Raw genomic sequence first — 21,434 nt, 5'->3', positions numbered from 1 at the left:
TGTCATTCTCTCCAATCATATTGATTCATTTGTGGTCCACAAGGTCCAATTTTGTATGTTTTGTTCTTTTTTTAAGGTGCACTATAATCATATCCAGTGGAACAGACGTAAAAAATACACATACGATGCAACTTTATGGTACCACACCAGTGAAGTATGGTATATTCGTTTTCAGACACTCTAGAGAGAAAGGATGATACTGAATAGAACTGTGTCTAGACTAGGTGTTTAAACCAGGAATGGAATTGCACAAGCAGGAGGTTTTTTTTTACTTTCACATCATGTATAAATCTTGCAAAACAGAGAAAGACTACGGTATCTTTAGTGGCATTAAGGGGGTCTGAGTATCAGCCTGTGATCAGTAACATGGAAACATATAACTATACTAAACCCCAAAATGTTGCCATTTGGGGCATTTTTAAGCTTTAGGCATCATTAAAATCCATGCAATGATGTAGAAAGCAGCCACAGTGTGATGGCACTATTGTTTTAGGGACATGTTTCCCAGGGCACAGCAGGCTGCTGTATTATTTAGTGCTTTAAAACTAATTGCAGGTAGAGGGGTGCAGCGTGTCAGATTGCAGCTATCGCCAAGCAATATTCTTAACTACTGACACATACTGACATGGTATATAAAAAAAATGCACTGCTTGTTCACTTTGCTGAACCAGTCTACAGCTCTGTCCTCTAACTGCTTTGTCTGTAAGAGCGTATTAGCTGTTAACGTAAACAATAGTGAAGAAGCGCTTGAATGAAAGTTAACAGAAACAGAATACAAAAGCTATACTACAATATGCAAACCATTCTTCAGCAGCAAGAATCAGCAGGCAAGATTGTAATTCACAAAGAAATTCAGTTCAAGATTGGGCAAAGTGTTGGATACAGTAGGTCAAGAGTGGAGAAAGAAAGGATCTGCTTATGATTCAAAACATACAAGTTCATCCACCAAGCATGGTTGGGCTCCTTCTGGAACAGGCAGGTTTTAGAATTAGAATTACTAATCGTTATTTATAATGTGACTCGTGATTGTAGCAACAGAATAATATGTCTGTAGAAACATTCTCTCAGCCAATTTACAGAGAAATTGTGAGGAACTTCATCAGGGAGCAAAACCACAGTGACATATAATTAAAGACTTCATGTGGCAAGTCAATCACCAGAACTTAACCCAGTTAAAGAGGGAAAGAAGTGCCACATGCCTGGAAAAGTGGAACAAAAGAAGAATGCAACAGTTTGATGTGATCATTGGTTGCTGAGTTGGTGAAATTATTACAAGCAAGGGAAATGCAACACAAATATTTTGTTATTTCGTTTCAATTTAAAGAAAGACTATTTGTTCCTATACCATTGTTCTCTCTGAAAACTTGAATGAAGCATGTTTTTCATCTTTTAATCTCAAACCCAAATGCCTTCAGTCTAGAGAAAACAAAAAACTTAAGGCCTTGGCCTTTCAAGACTTTCAAAGAGACTTATATATAAAAAAATCTTTGTTTTTTTAACCTTTGTTTGCTTTGCAATAGCTTGTTCAGTTGAACTCATTTCTTGCAGAGACTCTGTTATAGGTTAAGGGCCTCTTTGGAAAACACCAGCTGTGAGTAATATATCAAACAGGGGTAACAAATAGAGCCTTAGGGTCTCAAGTGAGTCTCCTGTAACCTAAAAACAAATATTCCATCCTTTTAATCAATGGAAAAGGTGATGTCTCACTGTAAGCAACATGAGCTGATGTCCTTTTTAATATATATATATATTTCAGTAAATGAATATAATATAATATCTACTCACTGATGATAGCAGGTTTTGCTACAAGGTTATTGCCACAACATCATTAATATTGCCACTGGTATCTTAGAACAGTTCTATATTCATTTATTTATTTATTTTACCAGACATGTTACATGTTACGTAACACTACATGTTTCTAGAACGAGCGGCTGCTCTGGAGTTGTCATGAATCTGCATGGTAGTCACCATATGTGCGGGAAGTCTTCTGGCAGTTCTCTTGTGCTCTACCCACATGCACAATCCCCTTGCTGAATGTTTAAGACACTGAAAGTACCTACGCATTTTTTTTTTTTTTTATAACCATCAGAAAGAATATGTACTGAAAGAACAACACATGGGCACTGACATGCTGACGGAAACGTTACAGCTCCTTTATTTCAGAGTTAAAGGAATAAAACACAAAAGCTACAGGAAAGAATAAGCAATAGGGACATGCATTGTGGCTCGATACAAAGTCGAAGTTGAACATTTTCCTATAAGTGCATGTTGTGAAGTGTAATATATTATTGTGATCTATATTATTCATGAAAAAAATTATAATAATTGTAAACAATTTTATTCAGTTATCGTTACATGTAATGATGTGGACTATCAGTTTAACTTATAAAAGAACATTTATTGGCACTTGTTAATGTTCTAATTTTGTTTTATTTTCCATAAATAGTTCAGTTTTAACAAGAAACCATGAAGCCTGTGTCAGAAATTTTCACTTTGGACAGTTACAAAAAACTTAAACTGGAGACTCATTTCTTACACAAGGTTCACCATATTTACAATCGCACACTTAATAACATAAGTTGTTACTACAGAATCAATAATGTGATAGAAGAAGCACATTAATATACACCTTGCAGCTGGAACTGTTGACTGAACTGCAACAGAAAATGAATCAACACCTTCTGGATAACCAGATTCAAGAATGCAACAGCACTAGGATATAAATAAATATATGATAAATAAGGATATAAAGATTACATATTGTGCTAAATAAATAAATAAATAATTGCAGAGCAGTGTGACATGTAACTCTTTCGCCATTGTCGTCTCTACAAGCTAAACCATTTTATAGGCATTAGAACATCACTGACTCATTTCGGATCAGATGTCAGTGACTAAAGGCAGCAAGGGCACGTCTATGTCCAATTGATTTTGCTATTGTGGAGAAGCACGAGAACCACTGTAAAAAAAATGGAGAGGCTGATTTACTTTTTTTTTTCCCATTATATCATCTCTTTAAAATCAATGGCATAGCCATTTTATAATTGGTAGCGCCAGTCATGAAGAAACGCTTCCTTGTGAAATCTTCTCTAAATGTCATGGCTGATCAAAGTGGGTCACACGTCTTTCCTGTTATAATTCTCAATAGCAAGAAAAGCGTAAAACGGAGACGCAAAAAGGGACAAGTAGCAATCTCAAACATGCCAGAACAATCCCAGTAGAGAAGCTGTAAATTGGATGCAAAGAGGTGAGACGTCTTTGTGCTTTATGTCTGGGATGAGATCAAACTCGAAATACCGTTCTGGTTGACACGGAACAGCGTTTTAGTTGTCAAGGGTGCTCTTTCAAAAATAGTAAATTGGTTGTTAAATACAAATATGTAATGTCCCCCATGTTTGCAATTTTTTACTTTGTGAAACATTTTCATTTGGCAATTATGACTCATGAATGAAGACGCAGTAAATGTCAGACGTTCATTGCACGTGTCTATAGTCTGTACAAGACCATAATTCATACTAATATAAGGCATTATAATTGTTTATGTTAAAGAGACAGAATAAGCATGGATGCCTTGGCCCAAATGCACCCCTGGAGTGTGGCGTTCATGTTCAAGACTTTATTTCACATTAAAAAAAATTGTATAACTAAAGAAAGAAAGCATGGTTTTAAAGAAACTGAGTCTCCACAAGGTTATTTAAGTATAGTCAGGTGGTAACATACATTTTTGCCAAAATGGCTCTGTGAAGTCAAACAAAGACAGACAATAAAATAAATAAACATACCCAAAATACCTAAATATGAATTTATATTATTTCGATATTTTTATGATTTTGTGGAATATTTCTTTCTTTCGGCTTCTCCCATTAGGTGTCACCACAGCGGATCATCCGTATTCGTGATCCGCATGTTTGATTTGGCACATGTTTTTACGCTGGATGCCCTTCCTAACGCAACCCTTCCCATTTATCTGTGCTTGGGACCTGCACTAAGAGTGCACTGGCTTGTGCAACCCTAATGGCTGGGTTGGTTTCCTGACCGGGAATCGAACCCTGGCTGCGGCGTTGAGAGCGCCGAATTTTGTGTAATATAGTTGTTGGTTGTTTTTTTTTTCCATTTCTCTAATAAAGTAAATGGGTCCCCGGTTGCAAAAAAAATTAAATATTTAACTACTGAATTAGTAGAAGAAATAATATAAAACCAATTAAAAGTGTGCTTCTGCATTTTAAACACTGATCCCTCAATTCACACACACATAAATCATTGTAAAATTAATTTCCTCTTATTCCTTGACAGGCAATTAGACAGATTTATGTTTATTATTACTGCTAGGGAATACGTTAAGAGAGATAAATGTCGAGGACACTTCCCAACACCAAGACAGTCTCCAGATGTACAAAAACAATCCTTCTGTCCTTCTATCTGTCAAAGTGATGTTTAAAAGCCATTTCATTTTTCAAGCATTTGCTTTCTCGAAAGCATTTCAATTTGTGTTAGTATTTTGAATCGAAAGATATTGCAATGCAGAATAATATTGTTTTCTTTCTAAGCTATCGAGTCGATATTAACCAAAAGCTGTGCTATACTTCATTACAATTAACAGTGATATTAGGACATTATATAACAACTACTTGTGAGCATTTTTGCAGTTTTTATGCCAGTTATATTAAGGGATCTTGCAAAATTCAGTACAAAAGAATGCAACTCGGTCTGCTCAGTAAATGTATCTTTTTAAACTGTGAATTTTTGTTTACTTTTACCTGATAAGAAATATCTTTACAGGCTCAATGGCATAGTCATATGATCTAGTTTGTGACATGCTAACAAATACTCCTAAATCTCTTTTGTTGAATTATATCATTTTGTTCATGTTTATTCTTTTATATTCAGTCTATAAACTGCTAATTAATTTAGACATTTAAGAAAAAAAAAGTGATTTAAAACTTTTGATGGCCTGTTTTCTTTTTTTTGTATTTCCAACTTGTGAAATGTCCTGTTATTAGCATAAATTGTTGTTATTACAAAAATGTTAGGAGTTGGATAGGAGTTGGATTAGTGAGTCGAGGTCTATGACATCAGCTCATACAGGAATTATTCCCATGCTGTCGTCTTTGTGCTCGTCTATCTGACACAAACACGCTCATCAATCCCACACTAGTGAGAAAAAACAGAAAACCTTGTAAATGCATAATTTTAGAGGCCAGGAAGTGGTGGGAGTTTTACCACTGCTTTTGGGACTCACAGCTGAAAATGACCTACCTAAATTTAAATGTTAACAGTTCCTGAGAAAAGTGAGCTACATACACAATTTTAATATATTTGGAAAGAAGACAAATTGGGCTTTACTGTCATTGCTAAAAAAATATAATAAGTTTTAGATGATGAAGAATCTTGAATATAAACTTTCTGCATTATACAGTCAGCTATAAATGACAAACCAGAAGACAACAGTGTGGATTTTTAAATCCTACCATAGTACTGAAAAACTAAAAAAAGTCTATGAGATTTATAAATTATCACAGGAATGACATAGGTTTAGTAGGTTTGATATCACGTTTCATAATTCATAACTGGTGCAAGTTATAAGCATCCATTATAACTCCATTACTACACTGTAAAATGTGTGAAAAGTGAAAATAAGCATATACAAACGAGAAATCACCTCCACCATGACTTTTGGTCAGAAATACAACTGCTATGTGCAGTTCACACTGAATATAATGAAGTGTCTTTCCTGTGGCTGAACAGGACGAATGGTGGAAATCAATTACCTAAGCATGAATGAGCAAAATACAACCTTGAAAAGATAGCATAAACACACAAGAATCCTGAGAGTGTTACAATATTGATGTTCAATGTTTAAGCGCCCTAGGAAAATCTGACTTCGAAGCCCGCTTCAATGCTGTGAAAAGATGTGTAAAGTGACTGAAGTTAGGGAACACATTTCCCTAATGTGGAACAGCAAGTAAATGATGAAAACCTACACAATTTGCATGAAGCACTTTATCAGTCGTCTTAGCCAATGAAAAACCAAAGTAGACAACATGTTAAGGTTGATCATAACACAAAAATCAGTGTTATCCCCACTAAATACATCACTATTTGTTTCTATCAACCAATTTCTGATAGCATCATCATTATTCCCTGTGACTAATCCCCAAACATTTCTCCAACAACCAATCACTCATCACCATTGTTCCTCCTGCCTATGCACTTCCACATTCTTGTTTTACAATTCTCTTTGTGGTAAAATTTACAAATTAAGCACTTACTACCATTACCTTTTTCCTTCTGTATATTTACTGACTACTCACTACTTACTCACTACTCAATTATTGTCTGTAAACATAACCAATATAACCACAAAAATTCATAAATAGATTTTTTTTTACTTTTTTAAATATGTAAATAGTAAGCTTGCTGCGTTAAGGCCAAAAATTACTTATTTCTTTGTAAAAATGTATTCTGTTTTTATTGAAAATAAAAAATAATTTAAAAACAAATCTCTTCCAAGATTTTATTTCTTAATGTAAAATAGCGCGATTTGCAAATTATCTAGTATTTGCATATTATGGTTAAATATGCAAAATATAAATGACTAATTTCCTGGGATTTTTACATACAGCAGTCTTTGTGGTTTACCGGAATGGTACAAAAACTTCCAGTGAGTAACAGTTCTGTTGGTTGAAAGGAGTTTTAAGAGTCAAATTTGTTAAAGGCCTGCCTCCTGATAACATAAATAAACACTCTATACAAGCATGGTATACACACACACACACACACACACACACACACACACAATCAATGGGGGAAAAAAAGTCTTTTGCACAAACTGCTGTTTTCACACTTCTGTTGAACCAAAAGTTTACATCCAGTCAAATGTTTACATGTACAGTATTGTGTACTTCTGTACTGTACTGGACGGCAGTGTGTTAATATTGTGTTTCTTTTCAAGAACTCGAGCTGCATCGAAACGCTTTGTGAACGCGCCCAAGTGTTCACGCTCTGAAATATGTCAACAATTTTATGCTGGCCGTCACCTGCGGGGTGACTTCACGACCAGGAAGTATAAAGCGCATATGGAGTGAGGCAATTTGTTCACGAAGTGCTCTGTGTGTTGTCTTGTCTGTCAAATATATTGTTTTAAAAAATAATAATAATAAATTAAAGCAAGCAAGAAAGTCAAGCACACTTTCCCACTGTGCGCTCCTCCTTGCCCCCGCTATATTATGGGAGTGGTACGCACAGCTTGTGTGTCGCTTGCTTGGGAGCAGAGCACGCTAAGTCAGTTCTCGAGGGAGCCGAATGTGCTCATTGTGTTTGCATGTCTTTGCGCTTGTTTCGCTCCAGCTGGGCACTCTTTGAGGAGGGTGCCCTAGCTCCTCGTGGTTCTGGCCCCGCTTTTGCTGAGGCGAGCATCGTGCCAGCACTTGGGGTTCGCAGATGAATCTTGCAGAGGGTTTTAAGACGGGCTAGTCCCTATCTCCAACCTCGCCTGCTTGGTCCAGCGCTTGCTCGCAGGCTTTGGAAGCACGCCTTTCGTTGGATTCTTCCCCCTGCGATGAACGCATGCAGCTCCGCCTCCCTTCCTTCCAAGGGGGGGTCTCTGCAATACCGAAGTTATGGAGCTTATGGAGGTTGTTACAAGTGCCATTGTCAAGCTCGTTATAACTTGGTCAGCTCATGAGCAGAAAGTGCTTTCATCCATTAAACTAAATGAGCGCTTTCTGACACCCAAGTCACAACCTCCACATTGCGGTCTTCCATTCCTTCCCGACCTGCACCTCAGGGTGTCCAGGTCATGGGTTAAACCACTGTTCCACTGTGTATTCTCACATCATGGGGCAGAAAAAACATGGGTACGAGGCGATGCCGCAGGCTGAAGAGACGCTTGCCAGCTATCTCTCTCCCTGGATCGCCTCCTCCCTTAAGACCCCGACACTACCCACGAAGCCCCTACATAATACGTTGGCCATCATGGGTAAAGCTTATGCATCGGCAGATCAAGCTGCTGCTTTCCTGCACACCATGGTGGTGCTTCAGGCATATCAGGCTGACCTACTGCATGAGTTGGATGTGAAAGGCAGCCATTTTGATGAGCTCTGCCACACGGCGGATATGGCTCTCAGAGCCACTAAAGAGACCACTAGGGCTATTGGCCGGTCTATGGCTGCCCTGGAATCCACGGACAGGCACTTGTGGTTTACTCTATCAGATATGTCTAATAGAGACAGGGCCGTACTGCTGACGCCCCACTAACCTCTTCTGGCCTCTTTGATGATTCCGTAAGGTTGGTGGTTGAGAGGTTTCAGGGGAATAAGAAACAGTTGGCATTCAAGCCGCTCAGCGGGCGCAACCCCAACCGCAACTCTCCACCTCCCATTGGGTCTCTCCCACTGTAAGGGATCCTGCGCGGTGCTTGGTGAAGCCTCCTGAGGTGAGAGATCTGAGAACTGTCATCTTTAACAGGAGGGCTGACACAGGACTTTCTGGGGATCTGGCCATAAAAGGGCGTTCCGCACCGCTGTATCCGGTGCCTGCCCTGTCCCAGCCCCCCAGGGACCAGATCCAATACCCTGCCACTCTTGGTGCTTCAGGGCATGGCCAGCTCCAGCAAGCTCTCTCCTCGGTCTCCACCCAGCATCGTAGTGGAGACCTCCGGGAGACCTCGCCGCCTCCTTTGAGGCCCCTAGAGTCATTTACATTTACATTTACATTTACACCATTTAGCAGACGCCCTTATCCAGAGCGACGTACAAAAGTGCTTTGGGTCTCTAGTAAGTAATAAATCTACACTGGTACACAAGATTACAAACTTAATATAAATATAACTCTTGAATTCTACAAACTTGGAAAGTGCTAATTTAAGTGTTTCAGGAAGAGGTAGGTCTTCAATCGTCGCTTGAAAATAGTCAGGGACTCTGCTGTACAGACATCTAGGGGAAGTTCATTCTACGACCTCGGTGCCAGAACAGAGAAGAGCCTTGAAGTGTACTTACCTCTCATTCTGAGAGAAGGTGGTACCAGTCGAGCAGTGCTGGAGGATCTCAGACAGCGTGGTGCAGTGGAAGATGTGATGAGGTCACTGAGGTAAGAGCACTGACCTGGCTCTAGGCACACCCGAGGTCAGACAATCAGACTGATACCATTGAGGCACTTTCTGGCAGCTTGTAAAGCTTTTCCAGATGTGTCTCAGTGAGTCTTGCACACTGTAGAGCAAGGCTATTCAATTCAGTTTGGGTCTCCTCCGCCCCATTTTTATGGGATCCTTCCCAACCTGGTGGGAAGCCAGCAGGCTCTGGTCATGGAAAAAGAAGTGAACACTCTCCTGAGGAAGGAGGCCATTAAGGTTTTCCCTTCATTAGAACAAGAGTCCGGGTTCTAAAACCCGGTACTTCATAGTTCCCAAAAAGGACGGAGGGTTGCGTCCTATCTTAGATCATCGTCAGCTGAACCGCTCTCTAATTAAACTTAGGTTCAATATGTTGACACTCAAGCAGGTTGTGCTTCAAATTAGATCTGAGGACTGGTTTGTTATGGTAGATCTAAAGGATGTGTACTTCCATATATCCATCCTACCTTCCCACAGGAAGTTCCTGAGGTTTGCTTTCGGGGCCGAAGCTTTTCAATATCCGGTTCGTCCGTTTGTCCTTTCCCTCTCACCCCGTACCTTCACAATGTGTGGCTGTGGCTCTGGTTGAGGTTTTAGGGTTTTAGAGATTAGTTGATCTTAGCTCAATCAGAGCAGTTGGCGGTCCGGCATTGAGATGTCGTTCTCGCCCACATGAAGGTGTTGGGGTTTCATCTGAACAGAAGAGTTCAGCCGAAATGAAAGAGTGTGCTTTCTCTATTAAAAAGAACCACCTATCTCGGTGTCATATGGGATTCAACTCCTTTGCATGTGCAGCTTTCCCCTGCCCACATTGTGGTGCCATAGTAAGATCAGAATAGGGCAGCATCTCACTGTCAAGCATGTTCCAGAAACTGCTAGGGATTATGGCAGCTACGTCCAGTGTTATTTCACTTGACCTGCTTTACATGAGACCCCTTCAGTGGTGGCTCAGGACCCGCAGGATCTCACAGAGGGGCAATCCCCTCTGCACCATCAAGGTCAGGCAGCGATGCCTAAGGGCCTTAGATGCTTGCAGAGATCCCGGGTTCCTATCTCTATGCCCCATGGCTGGGAGTCCCAGGTTGTTGTGTAACGCTAACAACGGATGCGTCCCTCACCACTCATGATTGCTCCACCCGAGGTCTGTGGGAAGGGCCCCATCTACTATGGCACATCAACTGCCTAAAGATGCTGACTATGCTTCTAGCACTGAAGCATTTCCTCTTAAACCTCAGAGATCACCACGTCTTGATCCATACGGACAACATGCGGTGGTCTCCTACATCAGTCATCAAAGAGGTTTGCGTTCGTGCCCCCTGTGCAAGCTGGTGCACCAGATCCTCCTTTGGGCCCAGGGAAAACTCCTTTTACTGAGAGCAGTTCACCTTCGTTCCCAACTCAGGGGCGCCATATCTCACCACCTCCCGGAGTTGTGGAGGCTGTGGCCCCTGAGAGGGGACAGCTCCGAGGTCCCGGCCTCTCCACTAAAGTGGTAGAGACTATTCTCCACTCCAGAGCTCCCTCCACTAGCAGGTTTTATGCCGCTAGTTGGTGTCTGTTCTGCTCGTCGTGATCACCACCAGCTGGATCCAGACCACTGCCCGGTTGGCACAGTGCTGGATTTCCTCCAGGGACAGTTCGCCAAGTGTTTGGGTCCATCCAGTCTACGCGTCTGCCATTTTGGCTTATCACGCCCCCTTTGCCGGGCAATCTCTGGGCAGAGACCCTATGTCAACGTGTTTTCTTTGTGGCACCCGGAGGCTGAGGCCTAGAGTGCCTGGCCTTAATTTTGGGGGGTTCTGTCTGTGCCCCCCTTCGAGCCTCTAGCCGAGGCCTCTTCAAGGCACCTTTCCATCAAGACCGTGTTCTTGTTGGCCATCTGCTCTATCAAGATAGTAGGGGACTTGCAGGCCCTTTCTGTGGCCCCCTCCTTTTTGGAGTTTACACAAGGTATGGCTAGTGCCTTTCTGTGCCCCCGTATGGGTTACATCCCCAAGATGCCCTTGGTCGTCCCACGACCCGTTAGGTTACAGGCATTCTATCCTCCTCCGTTCCAGGCCCCAGACCATGAAAAAAATGCCTCTGTCACCTCCGGCGACCCTGCAGTGATTCCTTTTTCTTTACAAAAGCTGGCGCTGCCTCACTCCATATGTTTTTTTTTGTGCTTCCTGGTCGTGATGTCAACCCGCCAGTGACGGCGTCCAATTATTGACTGACACATTATTTCAAAGCGTGAACACTCGGGCTCGTTCCCAAAGCGTTTTGACGCAGCATATATTTCCCTCAGGAAACTAGGGTTACATCCGTAACCTAGAGATGTTACTGTTTTTCCTTGTCTCGTGTTGTCTTCTGTCTTTTTTCTTTTTTTTGCACTGAATGTTGCACATGTGCACTTTGTGTTGATAGTTCAGAGTTATGTGTAGTTCTATGTTTCTTGTGTTTTTTTTGTTTATTCATGTTGTTCTCTGTCACATCTCTTATTAAGGTACTTCTATCTTTATTGATTGAGTTAGACCAGGTAGCAAGATTTGGGAAAAGTCATGTTTGTTCCAAACTTCATTCATTTAATCATAATGTAGGCTGGTGTTATCTTAGGAACCTATAATGCAGCAGAAAATATTGTTTTTTGCTCTGATTTGCATTTTCAGCTGTTAAATCTTATATAGACGAGTGTTTCCCAATCATGTTCAATCAAATGAATTGGTCACAGGTGGACTCTAATCAAAGTGTAGAAACATCTCAAGAATGATTAAGAAAATAGGATGCACCTGAACTAAATTTTAAGTGTCTTAGCAAATGATCTGAGTGCTACAGTAATTTCATGTGGTGTTTCAGTTTTTTTTTTTTCTTTATAATAATCATGCAAAGGTATTAAAAATCTGGTTTTCGCTTTGTCATTGTAGGGTATAGAATGAAGCTTGATATGAATTTTTTGGCATAAAACTACTACATAATTTTTTATGAAGTCTGATGAGCGTGTGTGCATGTGTGTGAGTGTGTGTGTGTGTGTGTGTGTGTGTGTGTGTGTGTGTGTGTGTGTGTGTGTGTGTGTGTGTCAGTGCAGCTAATACTCAATGATGTCTATAAAGTCATCATGTCAAAGTCAATGACTTTCTGTGGGTTTTTTTTAGTGTGTTTATGTCTTATGCTCCAACACACATACACATACATATATAAGCATGGAAATACATACTGTTCTGACCTTCCACAATCTCTATTCGGCCTTTTCCAGCAGCACTTGATGTTACCCTGTGATAAACAAGAGATTTCTCCTAGAGACCAGTCGAGTTTTCATTCGAGTTTCCTTTGCAAAATGACTCATCCCTGGGGTTCTTTCTCTTTTTTTCTAAGCATTTTTTCCCCACACCAGGACACCAGCTGATAAGCCTGAGATCCCTTCTAAATTACAGCTTCCTCACAGAGCCCATGCACATCCCCAGCCAAGCCTGAATGTTATCGCCTCTCCGCTGTACAAAAAGCCCTTCATTCTGCCTCCATGAAGCAAGACTGGGTTTTAACACTTTCCCAAAGGCCTGCTGCTCCTGAACATGGTGTTCCAATAGGCAAGATGTCTACAAAGGTAATGTCTTTACCTTGTGTCCACTGTTGCCTTTTTAATTATTGTTAGTACCTATCGTGTTGTTTTTGGTTCAACAATGTAAAACAACAGTCCAGTCATGCTATTATATATATATATATATATATATATATATATATATATATATATATATATATATATATATATAGTGAGGAAAATAAGTATTTGAACACCCTGCTATTTTGCAAGTTCTCCCACTTAGAAATCATGGAGGGGTCTGAAATTGTCATCGTATGTGCATGTCCACTGTGAGAGACATAATCTAAAAAAAAAAAAAAATCCAGAAATTACATTTTTTAACTATTTATTTGTATGATACAGCTGCAAATAAGTATTTGAACACCTGTCTATCAGCTAGAATTCTGACCCTCAAAGACCTGTTAGTCTGCCTTTAAAATGTCCACCTTCACTACATTTATTATCCTAAATTAGATGCACCTGTCTGCATAAAGACACCTGTCCACCCCATACAATCAGTAAGAATCCAACTAATAACATGGCCAAGAGCCAAGAGCTGTCCAAAGACACTAGAGACAAAATTTTATATATATATATATATATATATATATATATATATATATATATATATATATATATATATATATATAAAACCAGAATAAAAAAGGGAACTTATCCTCATCTATTTATTATAGTTCCATCATTGGTGAGGTTATCATCTGTTCACTGATGGACACCAGTTATAAACTGTTTCTGGCAATTGTAGTCCTTAGCCCTGGTAGCAAAACTGTTCATATCAATTGTAGTCCAAAGCCATTTTCATGGTTCATAAGTAGAGTTATCCTCAGTAATTTCATGTTTATCAAGGCAAGTCAGCTTGTTGGCTTGACTACAAATGTCATTGACTTCTTACAATATATGGTACATCATTTTCTCCCTAGCTGTTCAAAATTCAAAACTCTAAATTGCACCCTAGGTGTGAACGTGTGTGAAATGTACCTAGCAATAAACTGGACTGCCTTCCAAGGTGTATTCCCACCTTGTACTCAACATTACTGGAATATACTATGGTACATATAGCCATTAACCATGCAAGCGACTGTGTCACTGATGAAAGATGCGGAATGTTTGTTTAATTTGTCAAGCCTGACTAATCTCGAATGAATGCAGCGAAACAGCTGTGGTAAGCAAATATCTCATTCTGTTGCCACTTTGCTCCATGTATCACAAAACTGAGAGCTTTTCAGCGTGAAAACTCGGCTACCCCGATGCCCGTGTAACTCCATAAGGAGCCTCTGGCAGCTGGATGCAATTAACTAATAAAGCATTTCTAGAAAGGCAGCCCACACTGTTCTCACTGAGGGGAAAGGGTTTAAATCGATTACAAATAAGCCTGTGTGGTTAGAATAGCCAGGCTCAATGTCTCACGCTTTCACTGTAGAAAGAATGTAAGTCAATATAGGAAAGCTTGGCTGTTTCTAAGTCTTACTAAACTCCCAGCGTATTCATCTTAATAAACATTATTCAGTACCTATTTTAAATTATTCAGATACTGTTGTAACACTAACAGGCAAAACATGAAGTTACAAGTATTTGGAAAGCACTGTAAGAGAAATCTAAAGAGTTAAAAAAGGGGATTGAAGGAATTTAAAGGATTCTGTTAGACACAAGCAGAATTTAATTTGTTTGTATTTAGAGCTTTTAGTAAAAGATACAGTACACTGTTACAACACAGCTTAAGCAAAATCCAGGAAAACTTCAAGATCCCTAATAAACAAATCAGAGATGGGGAAGAAATGCTGAGGCGACATCTACATTAAACTGGATACATTTGTAAACTACGTTTTCATCTAAAAACAATCCGTGTCCATAAATGTTTTTTTTTTTTCTTTTTTTTCATCGTTTCTCAAAAGTTGCACATCCACACTGAAATGTTTGAAAACGTTTACATCCCTGGACTGCGCATGAGCGAAACATAAGACGATTTAAAGTGTCACGTCAATGACTAAAATCGCGTCATCGTTTTCGAAAGCCTCTGTTTTCACAGTCCACAATGCGATGCGAAAAAGGGCTTTATAATGACTAAAAATGCATCATCGTTTTCGAAAGTCTCCGTTTTCACAGTCCACACTGCAACAAGAAAACAGCATTTTTAAATGTATTCACTTTGGGGAGCATTTTCAAAAAAGCTAAACAAAAAAAAAAACGTGGACATGGCCTGTGACACAAAAGAGAAGATTAGTTAAAGGATATTTCGATCATTACAGTGTAGTCAGAAAGAGTTTTAACATGAACATCAAGTGAGTCATCACTTTCAAGCCTAACAGATACACTGAAGAATCAACACAATATCTAGAGGATGTTCTAAAGGATAACGTATTAATGTTGAACCAGACTAAAGCTGGATCCGACTCTTAATTGACTCCAACAACACATGCTGAAATGTAGGCCAGTGGATTCTGAATAGGCCCACTTGGGATTGACACTAGCGTTCACAAAACAAACAAAGTAAAACACATTAAGAAATTGAATACATGAATATTGTTTGCATATAATGACCAGAACACATTGAAGCCTTCTACTTAAAAGAGTACACTTATATAATGCATGTATTATTCATACCTATCGGATGACTGACATTGCCGTTCAAAATCGAGTATCGGGAGCCACAGTGTTCTCCTCCTCTTCAATGAATGTCTATCGAAGAATGTTTAAAAAATGAAACTGTTCTTCATTCTTAAGTACAAGCATAATGTAGTTCATCTCTCTGGGTCACTGTGCAGAAATTACATGCTAATGGTCAGATTCTCATATTTCACTGTGAGATTGAGAACCATTTTCCTTCATCCCAAAAGAGGCATCTAATTCAGTGTGTGGCTGCCAGGCGCAGTCCATCTGTGCTCCATTCACTGTCCCTGAGGTGTCATTGCTCCAGTTACTTTCTGCCATTGTACGGAATCCCAGTGCACATCCTCGACATTCTCATCATCATATCTGACCTCAGACAAGAAGACATGCACAGGTTCTGAAGTAGCTTTGCTCATTAGACCTTGAGGTTTGAGCAACCGATTTTTTGATTTTCTTTGAATGTTAACAAATGGCAATCAGCTGTATATTACCAAAAATGTTCACGGCTGAATATTTTGCATATAGTTTTGCACCTACAAAACATTCTGAATGGTGAAAGTGCAAGAATATGACAAGTGAAAGGTAGAAGAGAACCTCCAAAGGGCGCAAAACTTTAATAAAAGCTCGGCCATTGCTAAACATAAGATATTAAATTGAATCTTTAGTAATTAAAGTCATTTTGCATTATGTAAAATTGCAGTAACGTCTCAACAAGCATATATTTGATTTATACTTCAATTTGCATTTTGTGTTTGCATTTTCATTTCTTGTGTAAACTTTTAATCAATAAATCTGTATTCTCATAACAAAATGTCTGTCTGAGTCCTAATAATACATAGCATATGAGAAATTATGACATCAAATTATTACACTTAGAATACTTGATATTTTCCTGGGTTCAGGAGTGTCTGTGCATGGCTGGGATTTGAACTTACAACCTTCATATCCAAAGCCCAATGCTTTAACCACTAAGTTAGAATCAACGAATGATCAGCACGGGGATGAGCGATCGAATGATTATAGAACTCCCGACATAATTGTCAGTACAAAGTGCACAATTATTTAAAATATTTTTGCCCATAAACAAAAACCTGTCACAGTCTGTACAAATGAATGGATTTTGCATGTCATCTATTCCTTGCTCAGCAAATCTCTGACCATGAAAGAGGAGCAGGAATTCCGTTGGTAATTGACCTTGGCGTAACTGAGCAATAATCTATCATGATTGTGCAATAAATAGATGTGAATACTACAGAAAACCTACTCTATGAAAATCAGCCTTATTAACAAAGTTAGCTGAAAAAACCCAACATATTTTTAGAACTTATGCAATGCTTTAGCTTCATCTCTAGTTCATACTTATAGTATCTTCCATTCTGTCTGACCTTGGCATGACGACAGAAAAAGATTTATTAAACGTTCATTAGCTTTCAACACTTGAGTGGAGTTTCTATTAGGAGAGGAGAGGAGAGAGATGTAGAGGAATGTGCAGACCCCCTGTTGTTGAATCTCTGACTGATGCTATTGAATGTGCTGTGTAAACGTAATGGCGAAATGTCAGCTGGGTAAATATTAAAGAAATATAAACGAAATTATGTTCATTCAGTGCTCAAAGAGGTTTCGGTTTCCAAAATTTAGGCAGGAATTTAGACATTGTACAATTGAGCAAACGAATTTAGTAAAACAATTCAGTGACCATTGCCCATAATTGAGATAATCAACTAACAAAACCTAATAGTAAGAATTGAGTGGCTCTGGATCAATTTATGAATACTTAAAATGTAAATGTAACTGTAAATGATCCTTCAATAATTTTTTCTATCTATGCCCCTATAATACACACTATTCAATTACACCTAGAAGTGCTCAGAAGCAAGACAATATGAAAACGGATTTTTCTGGTGATTTATTGTTTTACTCCAGACCTTTTTTGACATTTGTTTGAAAAGACCACGATTCTCACTTGCACTCTCTGTAAATTGGGTCCAGTGGGTGAAAAGGCTTCAATTCTAAGTTCATTAAGGAACATGCTCTACAGGCCATGCTCATGCAGCTCTGCGATGCTGCACACATTGTTGAAGCCAGAAGTTCTTTAGGTGTGTACCAGCTAGTGTGTAGTATGCCGGTAAGCATGCAATAATGTACAAATAATGTTAGCCAGAGGAACCATCGTATTTCGCTATGTATTCAGATTGGCATAAATCTTGCATATGGTTATTCATTAGTATTGCGATAAGAACTACATTCAAGGACATCCAAGGAAAACGAAGTTAATCCTTTTCGAAATTGTGTTCCTTTTTACAGTTCATCAATCAATCTGTTCTTGTCCTTCATTCAAACCAATGCCTCGTGATTTGACAGCATTATACTCCCAGGACCCACCATACCATCTATCAATAATCAACATCATTACTATTAGTTTCCCAGTTTTTACTAAACGATTAATACTACGTACGCACTATTATGTTTTAAGATGAGTAGAAGTGCAGTATCGTAAGCTGTTACGGTGTCCTTGTCCTTGAAGGCATTTTTCGGTGTCTTTGAAGGTATTTTCATATTTCTAAAGTTAATACACTTTTTATTCATAGTTCAGTGCAAAATCGAAAACATTCAGGGATTTCTTTTCAGGAATACATCTTCAAAAAGCTACTATCCAAAGTATTTATGAATAGCCCCTGTTTTCCTTTCTTTTTTTTCTTTATGTAATGTTGAAAAGCTTTTAATAAGTAAAATATCTCTTAACTGTAGTTTGTTCAAAATTATGTGGACACCTGACCTTTTCATTGGGGGCATCAAATTGTCTAGAATTGTCTCCTTCACTAGAGCTAAAGGCGATGCTACACACCTGTTCCAGCATGAAAATGCCCTTGTCCATAAAGGTTTATAAAGAACTGCGTAGCCAAGGTTGGTTTGGGAGAAATGACATGGTCTTCCCAAAGCACCAAACTCATCTGTTAGTTTTGAGTTGAACTGGAAAAGTTAGTGACAGGACTTATCACACAACACTAGTGACTGTATTCTCTAATGATTTTGTGGCTCAATACGGCGAATCACTAAAAAACGTTAATAAATTTAGTAACAAGCCTTCAAAGAAGAATAGTGCTTATTATAACAGCAATAGAGAATTAAATCTGGGACAGCATGTTCAATAAGCAGCTGCTGGTCAGGTTTGCCAATATAGTGTTCCTTCTATAATGTACTATGATACTTCCTGTACTTTAGAGTGATATGTTGAAGATCCACTTTCTGCAACTATACATGTACAAGATACTACAGGTACTAAAGATACAGGCCCTGTACATTTAAAAAGCAGGTACAGTGCCTGTCAAAAGTTTGAATCATCTAATCTTTTATTGTTATTGAGACACATGCATGTATCCACTGTTTATATGCAAAAAAACTAAAAAGCAAAAGCACAACATTTGAATAGTCAATGACTGAAGGAAAGTTCTGTGGACAGATGTTGTTTTGGAGCAGGGAATGTTGGAGATTTATTCCAAGTGAAAGGAATACTGAACCAACATGGCTGCCATTCCATCCGTAATCATCATGCAATTCTCTCTGAACTGCTGCTAATTAGATTCAACTTCACCATACAACAAGTCAATGAACCAAAGAATGCGTCCAAGCTCTGTAAGAATTATTTAGAGCAAATAGAATGTATGGATCGCCATGTCAGAAAGAAATATCCAACTAGTAAAGAAGACGTTTTACACAAGGCATGGCAAAGTATTTAAGCTGAATGTTTGGAGATGCCAATTCAGGATTCCAAGAGTGTGTAAAACTGTTATATATGCCAAAGGAGGATTTAACTAAAGTTTGAAATCTGTACATTTATATATTTGTTTGGTCAAAGTAAATCTTCATAACCTTAAATTACCTGTTTTGTTGCATATAAGCACGAGGAACATGCATGTGTCTCGCAGAAATGATAAGTCTCTGCATTTTCAAACAGGCACGGTGTATCTAATATGAACTTTTGGCCTTATAGTTAAAAGGGCTCTTGTATCAAACTTAGCTACTGTATGTGTGTTTTTACACTTGTAATATTGAATCTAAAAAAGTGAATAAAAAAAAGAGGGGAAAAAAAGAAACCTTCTGTTGTTTACATAGAATTTTAAGGACTCCTCCAAAGGAACTAACTAAGGGTTACATAATGCACAGTGTTTAATAAAGAAATTTAGTTGGAAAAAAAAACCTTATAACATAACATCTGGTATGTCAAGAATACCAGATTGTCAGCTATCCGAAGTGGCAAAAAATATTTATCCCAGAAGCTCACAGTCCATAAAAATAGTAATGAATTCTTTCAGGAGGAAGTGCGTGCAACGTGTTAAAGCTGGTACATGGTGCTGAAACATAATGCTTTTTTTTATACACCTTCATACATCCTGCGTTTCCAGGTTTCAGGCAGCAGAGAAAAAAATTACAATGCACAGTTGTTATGGATTTACTTTGCTTTTCTCTGGCATGGATATTTATAATGTGAATCCAATGTAAGCCAGGTAGTCCCTTTTTTAATAAAACTTGTCTTCAGTGGATTTAGATAGTAGAAATCAAAGCACTCTTTAAAACCCCTTTATTTCTCTCTCTCTCTCTCTCACACACACACACACACACACACACACACACACACCACTCCCTAAAATAAAATGGTGCAGCATGTAACAGATGCACATATTCTTTCTTTTGCCAGTGAATATTCCAGCAGAAAGGTGAAGTGTCATACAAATGCATTAAAAACGGAAGCTCCATACACTGTTTTATTGCTATTCTCAACAAACTGCACATCTAAACTAGCAATATACTGCAAGTTGAACTAGCCATCTGACTCTGTGTGAATGTGTAAACGTGGTTTAGCCTTCATTATGCTCATTTCTTATAAGATGCTCAACCTGTGTTTGACACTATGCAGCAACTCATCGTACAAATGTAAATGATCCTGCCTGCCACATTGACATGGGCGATAGATAGATAGATAGATAGATAGATAGATAGATAGATAGATAGATAGATAGATAGATAGATAGATAGAAAGAGAGAGCGAGAGAGAGAGAGAGAGAGAGAGAGAGAGAGAGAGAGTCTAAGCTCCAGACTTAAAAAGTGCAATGGATATGAACTATATGGTCATATTTAAATATGAGTACATAACTCACATGTCTGCATCTCTCTTTTCATAATTTTAATGCATTGACAACTTTTCTTGTTCCAAACATAAACTAGGTATGTGCTTGGAAATCTGGCGTTAATTATTCACAATCACAGAAATATTCCACATGACTAGAATGATTGCACTGACTATATATACATATATATATATATATATATATATATATATATATATATATATATATATATAATTTTATTTTATTTTTCCAGGGCAAAATAGCGTTGTTATTATTATGCCTGGTCTTACCTTGATAAGTGGCAACGTGTCCATTCTTGCTTCGTTGAGCTTCTTTATTCGCACCGATGCGCTTTAAAACTCAGATCTTTCTGCACCATCATCCATTTCATTCCCCTGAAACCGACAATGCGAAAAAGGTGCAAGAAAAAGCAAAAGAAAAAAATCTTACGTCCTTATCCTTCTCTCTCTCTTTCTCCCCCTGTCTCTCTCTTTCTATCTCTCTCCTTTACCGCACAATGCACTCTGCTGCTTAGTCTCAGGACTGTCAGATTAAAGCTGCAAAATATCCCAGTGCATTGATGAGTCCGGTCAGATATTCCGCGTTTAATTCCAGATGCATGGTCGTGTATGCGGCTCTGACACGCTCTGGAGTCCCGTTAGAAAAGTGCGGGTCGAGGCTGAGCGGCGAGTCGGAGGCGCAGCGCGCGGCACCGGAGGAGCGTGTCACGCGCGCTGGAAGCAAAACTTCAAGCAATCTCTAGATGGCACAGGAGAGGTAGAGCAGGCATGTGAGACAGGTGTGCCACCACAATGGAGGGGATTTTTTTTTTTACTGGGGGTGGGGGGTGCAAAGAAATGATGCTCAAGGTGCGAACTCCGCCCCCTAATCTCGTGAGCAAGGCTCGTGAGAATTCTCCTTCGGACCGTATGTGTAGCTGTGGAGGTGTGGAGGTGTGTAGGTGTGGGTATGTGCATAGGGCTGTAGATCTGCATGAGTGTAGGTGTGCTAA

General features: G+C 39.0%; 1 protein-coding gene across 1 annotated transcript in view; it reads right to left on the bottom strand.

The window, feature by feature from the left end:
- Positions 1-21,211, bottom strand: part of LOC124389585 (leucine-rich repeat and fibronectin type-III domain-containing protein 2) — a 148,194-nt gene extending 126,983 nt beyond the window's left edge. Inside the window, exon 1 of the mRNA XM_046854949.1 lies at positions 20,713-21,211. The gene's annotated coding sequence lies outside the window, so the exon portion shown is untranslated. The remainder of the gene's footprint in view (positions 1-20,712) is intronic.
- Between the last annotated feature and the right edge of the window lie 223 nt (positions 21,212-21,434).

The sequence above is a fragment of the Silurus meridionalis genome, chromosome 8 (genome assembly GCF_014805685.1).
Source record: "Silurus meridionalis isolate SWU-2019-XX chromosome 8, ASM1480568v1, whole genome shotgun sequence".
Lineage (NCBI taxonomy): Eukaryota > Metazoa > Chordata > Actinopteri > Siluriformes > Siluridae > Silurus > Silurus meridionalis.
Note: the sequence above shows the minus strand (reverse complement) of the source record. Positions and strands in the feature narration are given on the sequence as shown.